Genomic DNA, 12628 nt, shown 5'->3' with positions numbered 1-12628 from the left:
GAGTTCATCATTTTGGGGCCAGAACACAATCCCCATCCAGCAAGATACATGGGCTCGCAGCTTTTCTAGGACAGAATGCTTCAGAGGGTAAGTACAGCCAAAGCAGACGTTTAAAAAAACACAAGCGCATTTGCCTGTTTCTCAGGGGGATTTAAACAGCAGGTGAGTGGGGCTGGTCTGTGGGACATGACCCTTTTTTATGTCAGCTATTTAGATGCAAATTGTTCCCCCTCCCTCCCCCTCTCAACACCATCTGTTAGCCCAGAGGTTTAGACTGTGCTTAGGGTGTAGGTTTTGGGGGAGGGGTGTATAGATAAAGCATTGAGAAAATTTCAGTTGATGCCCCTATTTCCTCTGGGGCACAGTTTAGGGGGAAAAAAAATCACTTTGCAATACTATTAATTTACAATAGCATTTTTCTTACATTCTGCTGCACTTTACTACCAACCCCATGGATTTCTTACCCTAGAAAGCATTCCTCGTCCAGCTTTTGGCCAACAAGCAACATTACATAGTGACACTTCCAGCAGGTTGCTATGGCGTTAGCATAGGGCATGAGCTGGTATTGCAGGAAGTAGCAGAGATTCAAGGAATTAAAGTCTTAAATAATAATTATGAAGTCCTTCACTACAAGGTGTAGTATTTAATGGTCTTCTAGTGCTAGGGAAGTCACCTCATCTCTGCTGCTCACTGGGGAAAAATCAGACAATATACTTTTCAAGAACTGTCGAGAGATTTGATTCATTAAAACACTTCACATAGGGCTCTGGATTCTTTGTAAAGGAAAGATTATGGGTGATGGCGCAGAGTGGGAGGGCTGGCTGACAGACCAGCTGGGGGTGCTACCACTCAGGGGGATATGGACAGGCTGGAGAATCGGGCCAACACCAACCTTGTGAAGTTCAGCTAAGGAAAATGCAAAGCCCTGCGGCTTGGCAGGAATAACCCCGGGCACCAGCACAGACTGGGAGCCAACTGGCAGAAAAGCAGCTGTGCAGAGAATGACCTGGGAGTCCTAGTGGACATTAAGTTGACCACGAGGCTCCAAAGCACCTTTGCTGTTGACCTTTCTTGCTGCATCTGGGCTGCATTAGGAAGGACACCGCCAACAGGTCAAGAGAGGTGATCCTTCCCCTCTGCTCAGGGCTGGGAAGACACATCTTGGAGCGCTGGGTCAAGTGCTTGCCTCCCCAGTACAACAGAGACGTGGACATACTGGAGAGAGTCCAGCAAAGTACCACAAAGATGATGAAGGGACTGGAGCATCGGACATACGAGGAGAGGCTGAGAAAGCTGGGACTGTTCAGTGTGGAGACGGAAAAGCTCAGAGGGATCTTATCAATGTGCATAAATACCTGAGGAAGGTGTAAAGAAGGCGGAACCAGGCTCTTCTTGGTGGTATCCAGCAACCAGACAAGAGGCAATGGGCAGAAACTGAAATACAGGAAATTCCATTGAAATGTAAGAAGGAGAGGGCAGGGGGAGGAACCAAAACCCAAAGCAAAAAAAACCAAAAAACCAAAACCCAAACCCAAAGCTTTTCTCCTGGGAGGGGAACCAAACCACAAAACAGGTTGCCCAGAAATATCATGGAGTTTCCATCCTTGGGGGTGCTCAAAAGCCCACTGGACCTGCCCCTGAACAAACTGTTCCAGCTGCCACTTTAAGCGTGGGGTTGGACTAAACTATCCTCAGAGGTTCCTGCCAACCTCACCAATTCTGCAATTACAAGCCACAAAAAGTGGCAGGGAGGCTCTAAAGGCGAGATCATCATTCAGACTACGTATCTGAAGAAAGTGTTTCTAGTCAACTGCATCCAAGGCCCCAGTTTAGTGTTGAAGACAAATTAAAAGGGGTGATAAGTGACAACCTTGTGCAGAAAATCAGTAAAAGAGTTGGAATCAGTACTACAACACCCTTATTTTGAGTTTTAACATGTGGAGTACAGTCCTGGTACTTGGGAGATGCAAGCCCTTGTCCCAGTTCTCACACAGACCTCGTCTGTGATCTCGGAGGCACAAGGGGCGGGGGGTGGAAAGGGCGAGTACTTCTTGTTTGCTCTGCCCTCCTCCGATCAGTCAATCACCTCTTTAAAGGAAAGGCACTTCAGGCAGTTACAGAGCACACAGCATGAAAAAAATCCCTTCCAGGTGCTTCTGCAACTTCAGTTACCACAAGAAACACATTCTTAGTTAAAAAAAAAGAGAGAACTGCCTGTGCAATCCGGATGGGGAACTCAACGGCAGAGGGTAAAGGGGGCATGGAGGGATGGGAAAACCGTTCTGCCCCCTTGGGGCCCAGGTGATGGGACAGAAGAGCCCTCCAGAGCTTGGAGTACAAATAGGCAGAGACCACCTAGGGGGAAGTGGGGAAGGAAGAAAATACAGTGTGGGCTTCAGAGCTTCAACTGCAGCTGAGCAAGTTCTCAGGCTGCCCTTGCACAACACCCAAGGCTGACACCAAGATGGGTTCAGGCAGACTTTAATGATGATGCTCCACAGGAGCAAAGTAAAGGAGCTCTTACTTCAGCTGGGAACACCTCCTGCCAGGCAAGGCTTGCACAGCAACAGTTTTTAACAGGTTTTTGGCCTTTTTTTTAATCATTTTTTTTACTGTTGGGATATTGTTTTGGTTTTTAGAGTGTTGCCAACACAAACGCAACACTTTCCTCTTTCTTGCGGAAACAGAAGAGGCCAGACCAACATACGATCTCAACTATTTGGTGACAGACAGGACCTTCAGGTACCTACTTCCAAACTATTAACTTCTAAAACTTATGCAATTCAGTATCTCCTACTGGAAAGCAATATTCTGACAAGAGTTGCAGGCATTTCATAGAAACATTTTTTTAAAAAAACCCATCAGTTATCTGAACAAACAGTGTTTCAATACATTTCTGCTGATATTTTGAAAGAACTTAAAGTTACCATTTTAAAATAAAAGCGGTTATATTTTCTCCCTCTGTGAAAAGTACATTCTTCAGAACATCGGCGTTTGCCCTACAGAATGAGAGGGGTTTTTATGCACTGCTCTAAATCACCAGCTAATTTCTGTTTCCAGATCTCTGGCATTTCACCAGCATTACTGAGAATCTCAAGAACAGTTACTGGAAATGTTTTTATTTAACCAACTTCTTGTTCATAAATCCAAGCGCATGTATAAATGTTAAGGGCTGCAATCCTGCAGTTTGATCTGTAATACAAGGTACAGGCACCAGTTCTCAGCCTCCTTGACTTCAGAAAGACAGAAAGGTCATCTGTGATAGCTAAGGGGGACTTGGCCTTAACGCCAGCAAGCCACCCACTGGAAACAGTGGGAGTTTGGCCCAAATTAGAATTTCAGGATTTATCCCATCATGCCCTGTAGCACTTCCCACACAGTACTACCTGACAGCTTCTGAAAATTGGCAAAATGTGAAGGACATGCCAACAACATCCGAGATGAGGCTTCCAAGGGTGTATTTTGTAACAATTGAATTCAGCCAATACGTGTCTGCATACGCAGGTATTCTCGCAATTCCACGTTAACGGGGTTTTCAGCACACTGACTTCAAAAGTGCAGTGGCTAAAAACGCATCTCCAAAAGCTACTCAATGCCAAACAAACCAGACTCTTAAAAGCAAAAACACCCACAAAGCAGTTGCATCCAGGACATCACTGAACTTGTGCAATAACCCCCACGTTTGGTTCCCTGCCGTTATTAGCGATTAGATAAGTAACGCCAACAACAGACAGACGCTTTTCTAGAACCTCTTTCCCAGCACCACCTCCCAAATTGTCGTCATCTCCCACAGATACCTCCAGAACAGCCCCAGAATAACTACTGCCACCCCCAGCGTGACCTGGCATGAGGTGGATGGGTTTACAGCCAGGCGTTGAGGTCCAACAGCCAATTGCTGTCCACACGGTGCCTTTGCACCCAGATCTAACAGCATGGGTGCTCGGGAAACCAGTCGGCTACTGGTTGACAGTCTTTCCCATCCCTGTTCCACACTCTTATCCGGTCAATATTTCTTTAGTTAACAATATGCCTGCGTTGAACATTTCCCTGGAGGGAAATGTGGCTATCAGCCCTGTTCAACCCAATACGACCTTTATTTTGTAGTAAGCCAAGCAACTACCATGTGTTCCATGAGCCAAGGGCTTCGTTCAGTATCGCTGCTCTGAACGGGGGGCCTGGATCCTGCCCAGACTGAAGGCACTGATTTCACTGACAACCGCATAGGGTCTGCGGCATCTAATTCTTAAATGGATCCTTTATTTGGATCCCTGGAGGCAGCAGGGGCTTGCACGTGACTGGATCAACACCTACGGTGCAAGCCAGATTGTACCCTTGTACATAATCAGTGCAGCAACTGGGACAGAGTATGTAAGGGTTTGGTACAGCCTCTTTAGCTGTCACAGCAGCACCGCAGCAACAACCACCAGGAAAAACCCCAAACAAAACAAAAGAAGTTTAAGAGATAGCCAAGGGATGGTGGGTCTTTCAGGAATTGAGACGTGACTCATTTTGGAGCAAGAGTCAAATGAAGTGCACGAGCTGCTGAGAGACAAGACAGGTTCCAATTTAAAAGCAGCACTTAGTTATGAAATGACGAAACTTCCACAGATTAGCTGGTATGCTTGCATTTTACCCTGAAACTAGTCATTTTTCAAGATGATCTGAGTGCAGGAGTAGGAAAGAACCCTGACTCAAAGAAAAAAATAAAAGAAAATAAAAAGAAATAAAGAAGGAGAGGAGGGGCCGCAAAAAAAATTCCCATAGTTGTCATGACTTACATTCTCTACACAGGAAATCTCTGGAGCAAGCAAAAGCCTGCCTGCCCTCCCCTTGACGAACCCTTGATATAATCACATTTTTAAAATATTGCCTTCTTGAATGATGCAAATTAAAAGGCATAAGTAATTCTCTGACATACTATTGAAAACCACATAACAACACGAAATAGCAATTTATTGCATGCAAGTCCATTAAACTATTACTTACAGAGTAATAAACAGCAGCCACACAGATACCACTGTCACCGCTGAAAGGAAAACCGAGAAAACTCCTCGTCCCTGGTCCCTGGAGTTTGAGTGAGTGAAGTTGAACTGCTCCTGCTTGGAGCAGGGTTTTGTCCTCCAGAAAGCCTGCAGTATTTCAAGTAACACAGCAATTGTCCTGTAATTCTCATGCACGCTTTATAGTCCATAAAACAAAAGGGACCCTTACCTTCAAAAGTAATTTTTAAGGAAAAGCAGCAGAAAGCTTTTCAAGCAATGACTGTGAAAGGACAAAGAGAGGAGATTGTGCATTTATATTGGTCAGTGAGGCACTCATCGCAACAACTGTGACTGAGGATGGTCGTGGGGGGCCAGGGCTCACAGGCTACACCGAAAGCGGTTTTATTTTCACGGCAGGAATGCAGTTGTTGACGGCTCAGAAAGAGCCCCAAATGAGAAGGCAGGCTGGCAAGCCAGAACAAGACACCCGGCCGGCTCCACAGCCTAGGCAAAACCTTGGTTCTCTGAAGCTTTTTATTTTCCCTTCCTTTTCCAGAGTTAAAATTGAGGTGGTATCAGCTCCTCTTTCCCAAATGGAAAGCCCTTGGAGAGCAAACCAGATTTTGAAGCTTTCTAACAACTCTGCAGACCACGCCGTCGGAGCTTGCTGCTTAACATGTGCATGTGAGCGTTCAGGGCATTCACAGGGTAGTCTTGAGATCAGAGCAGAGCTACAGTTGGACCTTCTCCAGGGGTATTTTAGGAGAACAGAATCAAATTGCCACACAAACGTAATTGCCAAGTTTCAGTCTAATGTTACAGCAATTTGCTTGATGTTTTATTTCAGAGGACAGACTGGTGGAGTAATATTTTGTTGTTATTAACGTGTCCAAGTCTCTTGATGCAGCATTCGTATCTTTGTCAGGGATGGGATTTCTTCTTCAAGTTCTGCTTTTGATAACAGAAAGTATTACAGATTCTTCATGCAGCTTGGAAAAAAGATGTGGATAGACTGAGTTTAAGGCAGTTCTTAGTAAGAAAGATGCAGAGGAGCAGATGATGTGCGGTTCTCTGCTTTCTCTTCCACAAGTCCATTCAGCAAGCCAGCCTGAAAGAAATTTGCTAAGTATCTGGTGGCTGCATTACCCAACGCTTTCAATTCTTGCAACCCACGCAGAGTCCAAGCATCTGAGAAACCGGATTTTGCTGCCTCTGACCCCACAGTATTTAAAAGAGATCAAATTTTGACCCCTTTTGAAAAGGCTGCCCAGAAAACTTGTGCAGGATGAGCATGTTTCTATGCTCCCATCACCAAACGACCATCCGCCCAGCTCTCTGGGTTGACTTGCAACTCAGCCCGCAACTCTCTAAGTCTTGCAGGCATCTCGCAGCTTCACAGAGAACACTTAGACAATCTGAGTGCATCAAGATGCATTCGGCCAGTGTGTTAAACCCACAGGGCAACCACTGTCAGAAGATCCCTACAGCGCGGAGTCAGCGTTAAGCAGCAAGTACGGTGCTCTCTTCACTATTTCTTTTAAAAGATGTTTTGGTTCCAATTGCCACAGAATTGGAATGTCACTTCAAGACGACTTTGAGATTTCAGAGATTTCAGGTTTCAGAGTAAAGCTGAGCTGTTGAAAAACCAAGTCACTTATCCGTCTTGTTTCCATTATGGAGCGGGAAACTCAATCGGGTTCTTCAAGCTGGAGGAAAGGACCTTCTCCACCAGACAAGGCTTCCTGAACGTAGAGTTAGAACCTGCCACTACCTGACAGACATGACCGGAGGAATCAACCCCTACTCTTCATTTGTTCAAGGTGTTTGTTTAAATAGAAGCAACCACCTCTAGGAACAGAGACTGAAAGAATATTTTTGCTCATACTGCAAGATCCTAGTGCAGTCTAACAATCCAAATGTTAATTCTACTAAACCAGAATCAGTAAAGTTTTATCTAGAAAGCAAGAAGATAAGAGATTTATTTAAAGAGATTACAGACCCCTAAGCCAAATACAAAATCCATGCCATTCTGTAACACTGTCCATAAGAACTGAGCTCAACATTCAGAAGCCTGTCATCCAGATTATTATTTTTTAAACCTGAAAGGGCTCTATCCCAACACTGAGCTTCAAGCCTAAGAGCATTTCTGAAGATGACTGCCTATAGAAAAAAAATCAAGCTGAGTGTGAAAAGTGGCTTCAGAACTATTCACTAGTTGTATGATTCCAAGCAGGAGCTTGTTAACTAAGTTGAGCATCCAGAGACACAAGAGGCACCAGCTCTAAGCCAGAGGAGGGACAAGTCCCAGTCTACAGTCACGTGGAGGCACCAAAAATCCATTTTTTGCTCTCTCTTGAGTCCCTGGAAGAAACACGTTATTTCAGCTTTATTCCATTTTGCATGGGATTCCTTTTGAAGTACAAATTCCCCCTTTCCCCTTTTTTTTGGAACAATCTCCATGCAGGATGATATATTCTAAAGGGAGCTTGAGTCTGTAAGAACTGCAACTTCCTACTCCACCAGTGAGACAAAGATACGCTCTGTGTAATGACAGAAGTAAAGATCTTACCAACTTCCTCAGAGCCCCGTAGAGTCTATGAAAATCACGCAGTGATCGAGTCACAACCACCACCGACCCCATCAGCCTCGTGGGCTTGGAGTGGTTTCAAAGAGCAGGCCACACTTCTGCGGGTGACCTCCTAGCCTTGAGCAAGAACACTGCTGGCCGGAGCTGTGACAATGCAACAGTGAGAGGCTAACGACGGCATCACTTGAGCAGAATCTGCCCTGCAGGACAACCGTTACTGCTTATGGATCCCAAGAGATCTCCCCTAGAGATATTAGAGGAAATATATTTGTAGAAATTCACTTGCACACAGAAAAGGTGGAAATGGCACAAAGCTCACAAACGCTACTTTGCTTGCTCTTGTACAGAAAATCCACAGCAGCACAGACTTCAGCGTAAACATTAGTCACTCACATACATACCTTGGACTCCAGGGCGTGACATTGCTGCTCGTGCTGCAAATACACCTCCGAATGCAGGGCAGACCGAGCTACAAAGACAAGCACGGAGCCAGGCAATCTCTTCTCCCTGGTGACCAGTGCCAGGGCCCGAGGGAATGGCAGGGAGATGTGCCAGGGGAGGGTGAGGCTGGGTATTAGGGAAAGGCTCTTCCCCCAGAGGGTGGTGGAGCCCTGGCACAGGCTCCCCAGGGAGGCATCACGGCACCAGCCTGGCGATATTCCAGAAGCACTTGGACAAGGCCCTCAGAGACAGGGTGTGAATTTGGGGTTGTCCTGTGCAGAGACGGGAGTTGGACTCTATGATCCTTGTGGGTCCCTTCCAACTCAGGGCATTCTGTGATTCTCGGTGACAGAGATTTCAATGTGATAGCGCTATTTCAACAGAAGCTCAAGCACAGCCCCAGTTTCCACTAAAAATTGAAGGCTTCAGGAAGACAACTTATGAGATTAAAGCTACACACAGCCCTAAGTCACTTGCTGGGTCACATCCCAGGTGATTCGAAGAATCTGTATGCAGGCTGCTTACCCAAAAATTAACCTACTGCCTTGGAAAGTGTTGCTTAATTTAGAAGAGTGATTACTTACAGCACCTGCTGCTAGCCTCACAGCCTTTGATATGCCAGCTTCCCCAAAATTAATGCTAAGTCTTCTAAAATTGTTTACATAAGTAATTAAGGAAAGAACTAAAAAAAGACACTGCTAAATGTATAACACAACAATCAGCTGGGTTATCAGCAGCAATTGAAACTATAATTTCCAAAGCAAACAGCATGAGTCGAGGCAGTCTGAGCCGAAGTCGCACAGTCGGTCCTGGTGGCAGACTGACGTCCTCAGCCAGGCACAGCAGGAAACGCATCACGTGGGCTACGCACACCAAACCGTATGTGTGCATGACACCACCACCCTGGAAGAAGCTCCACACACCAGGAGAACCTTTGCAAAAGGGGTGTCCTGGCTTTAAAGCCACATTACCGGCAGGCTTTAAAGCTAAGGCCAAACCCACAGTTGCCAAAAGCTGTCTGGACACAGTCCTGGGCAGCTGGCTCTGGGTAGCCCTCCTTGAACACAGGGGTGTTGGACCAGATGACCTCCAGACATCCCTTCCACCCTCGATCAGTTTGATTCTGTGAAACATGTACCTTAACGCGTCCAGGCATAGAGAAGAGCACTTCCAATGGTTTCAAAAGGCAGTGCAAATCTTTACCTTATTTGTAATCACCAAACAGACATTTCTGTTCTGTTTGAAAAACAATGACATTTCAGTAATGATAACTGGAGATGCTGGATGCTTTCTTCCAGGGGAAGGAAGAGTTCAGAAGTGAGCTAGTTGATGATGTCAAGATTGGAGGCAGCTGGGCTGCAGTGGTCACGCACTGGTGGCGTTCGCAGACCTGAGGGATGTGGGTCAGGCAAAGAGCAAAGTCAGGACCCTGGATTTTAGGAAAGCAAACTTCCAGCTCTTCAAGGAGTCAGTCCATTGGGCCCCCTGGGCAACTGCCCTCAGGGACAAGGGAGCAGAACGGGGCTGGCAGGTCTTTAAGGACGCTTTCCATAGAGCGCAAGAGCTCTCGATCCCCAGGTGTAAGAAATCAGGAAACAAAGGCCAGAGACCAGCATGGCTGAGTTGAGACCTGCTGGTCAAACTAAAGGGCAGAGGAAATGCACAGGCAGCGGAAGCTGGGACGGGTATCCTGGGAAGGGTATAGGGATGCTGCCCGGTTGTGTAGGGATGGGGTCAGGAGGGCCGAGGTGTGGATGGAGCTGAACTTGGCAAGGGGTGCAAGGAGTAATAAGAAGTGCTTCTACAGGAATGTCAGCCAGAAAAGGAAGGTCAAAGAAAGCCTGATGAGCAAGACTGGCAAACTGGTAACAATGGACAAGGAGGAGGCTGAGGTACTCAACAGCTGCTTTGCCTCAGCCTTCACTGGCAGCCTCTCTTCCCACACCTCCCGAGTGGAGGGATGGCAGGGCAGGGACCGGGGGAGCAAAGTCCCTGCCACCGTAAGAGCAGATCAGGTCTGCGACCACCTGAGGAACCTGAAGATACACAAGTCCATGGGACCTGATGAGATGCATCCCAGAGTCCTGAGGGAATTGGCTGGTGTAGTTGCCAAGCCACTTTTCATGAGGTAGTTGGTAGTTGGGAACTACCAACCCGTCAGCCTCACCTCTGTGCCTGGGAAGATCATGCGTGGGCAGCAGGGCGAGGGAGGGGGTGCTGCCCCCCTGCCCCGCTCTGTGAGACCCCCCTGCAGCGCCGCCTCCAGCTTGGGGCTCCTCAGCACGGGACAGACACGGGGCTGTTGGAGCAGGGCCAGAGGGGGCACAGAAATGCTCCGAGGGCTGGAGCCCCTCTGCTGCGAGGCCGGGCTGGGAGAGCTGGGGTTGTTCAGCCTGGGGAAGAGAAGGCTGCGGGGAGACCTTATTGCGGCCTCCCAGTGCTTAAAGGGGGCTTGCAAGAAAGATGGGGACAGACTTTTTAGCACGGCCTGTTGTGGTGGGACAAGGGCTAATCGTTTTAAACTAAAAGAGGGGAGATTCGGGCTAGGTATAAGGAAGACTTTTTTACAATGAGGGTGGTGAGACACTGGCCCAGGTTCCCCGGAGAGGTGGTCGATGCCCTATCCCTGAAGACATTCCAGGTCAGGTTGGACGGGGCTCTGAGCGACCTGATCGAGTTGAAGATGTCCCTGCCCATGGCAGGGGGGTTGGATTAGATGGCCTCTAAAGGTCCCTTCCAACCCATACCGTTCTATGATTCTATGAATTAAACATGGAACCCTTTACCACACAAGCCTGTCTGTCTGTAGAGTCGGCCCACTTGCTTGTGCGCACAGAAGTTGGAAGCAATTCAAATTTGGGGGCTTACTTCTGTTCCTAATCAAGACAGAGGTTATTTGCAAAAATTCAGCTGGGATCTTAAAACCTCCTTCACACACTCAGAAGGACTTTTTCAGCCACTTGAAAACATCTAACAGACTATGCCTGCTTCCTCCCCTGACCCATATATATCAAGCTGTAAAAGCTGCAAGCAGCTTATACAAAAAGGCTTGCCTTTTAAGAGGTGGAACAAAGAATGTAACATTCCTGTCTGAGTGCAACAAAACCAGTTTCAACAAGGTTTCAAAAGGTCGCAGTCATTACAGCCTCCCAGAACTAGAGGCACCCAGTTGCAATTCAAGCTCATCTCTTTCAAACCCAAAAGCTTGGCTAAGTTTGCAGGTCTTTTGGGGACACTAAGCGAAATACCGGAGTGCCTCAGTTCCAGACACTGGCTGTCTCTGAAGCCAAAGAAAATGAAGCAAAACTCAAAGTACTGAGGTTTAAGAGATCTGTGCAGGCAAAATCTCACTTCACCATCACTTTACAACTCTTCAGCAGTCCAGAAAGCATCACACTTCATATTATTCCTTAGGATGTTCTTATTCTTCACTTCTGGCTTACGCATTCAATATTCAATATTTCTAATTCATATTCTAATCTGTGCAGCTTTCAAAAAGAACCAACTATCTGTTGTTTCACTGCACAATGAATCAACAAATGCTTTGAATAAAGAAATACCCTGAAATAGCTTTGGAAGAGAAAATGAGCAAGAGTTTCTGCAGAAAAGGACAATACTCCTACCCCAGCCCCTTGGTCAACTCCTTCTTGCCTACACTAGAGGCTCATAAAATTTCAGGATCCTTTTCTAAATTTTAAGCCATGAACAGAAAACCATCCCTCCATAACACACTACTTGGTTACAAAATGTTACTAATACAGGTGAAGGAACAACTTCTGCCAGGTAACACAGAATACCTGAAAGCGTACAATAGTTCTCAAATGAGGACATAGTTTAAGTGAGTTGGGAAAGGTCACACAAGTTTACAGCAGAGGACGAACACCACGTGGGTATCCATACTCTGATCCTGCTCTGGTTCTGGGTCTTCTGTTTCTACCCTCCAACCCCATGCTAATTTTGCAGGCAACTCCAGAGCAAGGCACAGACCGGGGATCTGGTGCTTAAAGCCCTTGGCACATCCTCTCAGATTTACACAACTGACACTGACCTTGTTCCCCACTTCCCCCATCTGACACCAGGGTGAATCTCTGTTGACCTCCACTAGAAGCACATGCTCCAACCTCCAACTCACCCCACAGCAAAGCACATCCAAGCTGTGACCCGACCATCAGATTCCTTTTGTCTGAAGTGGGCTCATTTACATTGCGCTGCTGAACAGCTGAAAAACATCCATCTCTTTTGACCAGCTTATCTTTGCCCCACTTCCTCGCTGATCTGCTCCTCCAAAATGTTTCCTCCTTTCACAGGAGATGGACGGCAGAGGCCCATCAGCTGTGTACAACTGTAAAGCCCCGGCATCACCAGTTACTGCCCACCCATTTTAAGCCCTAAACACTTTTAGGATCAATGGCATGAACTGCCACGTCAATAAAATGGAAGAGTTGAGCATCAAAACCCTCCTTTGGTTCATGTAAGATGACTATTTTGGACAAGAGAACCCCACACTTCTAGGCACTCTCTAGAGATGGCTCCTGGGGCAGAGAACAGGTGTAACAAAAGCAACAGGGACCTCTCTCAACGGCGTCCGTGTTTTTGGCTGTGTTAATCCCGGTACAAG

The 12628-nt window shown here is 46.9% G+C and overlaps 1 protein-coding gene across 12 annotated transcripts in view; it reads right to left on the bottom strand.

Annotated features, from left to right (window-relative positions):
* PAK1 (p21 (RAC1) activated kinase 1) overlaps nt 1-12628 on the bottom strand; it is a 74530-nt gene that overhangs the window by 45596 nt on the left and 16306 nt on the right. For 7 of the 12 annotated variants that reach the window (XM_064441510.1, XM_064441515.1, XM_064441512.1 and 4 more), the window contains one exon: nt 1356-1434. The exons of the other annotated variants lie outside the window; for them this stretch is intronic. The gene's annotated coding sequence lies outside the window, so the exon portion shown is untranslated. The remainder of the gene's footprint in view (nt 1-1355; nt 1435-12628) is intronic. 12 annotated transcript variants of the gene reach the window in all.

Source organism: Phalacrocorax carbo, chromosome 1 (genome assembly GCF_963921805.1).
Source record: "Phalacrocorax carbo chromosome 1, bPhaCar2.1, whole genome shotgun sequence".
NCBI classification, from domain to species: Eukaryota; Metazoa; Chordata; class Aves; order Suliformes; family Phalacrocoracidae; genus Phalacrocorax; species Phalacrocorax carbo.
The sequence above is the reverse complement of the archived record's forward strand: the minus strand, read 5'-3'. Positions and strand labels throughout refer to the sequence as shown.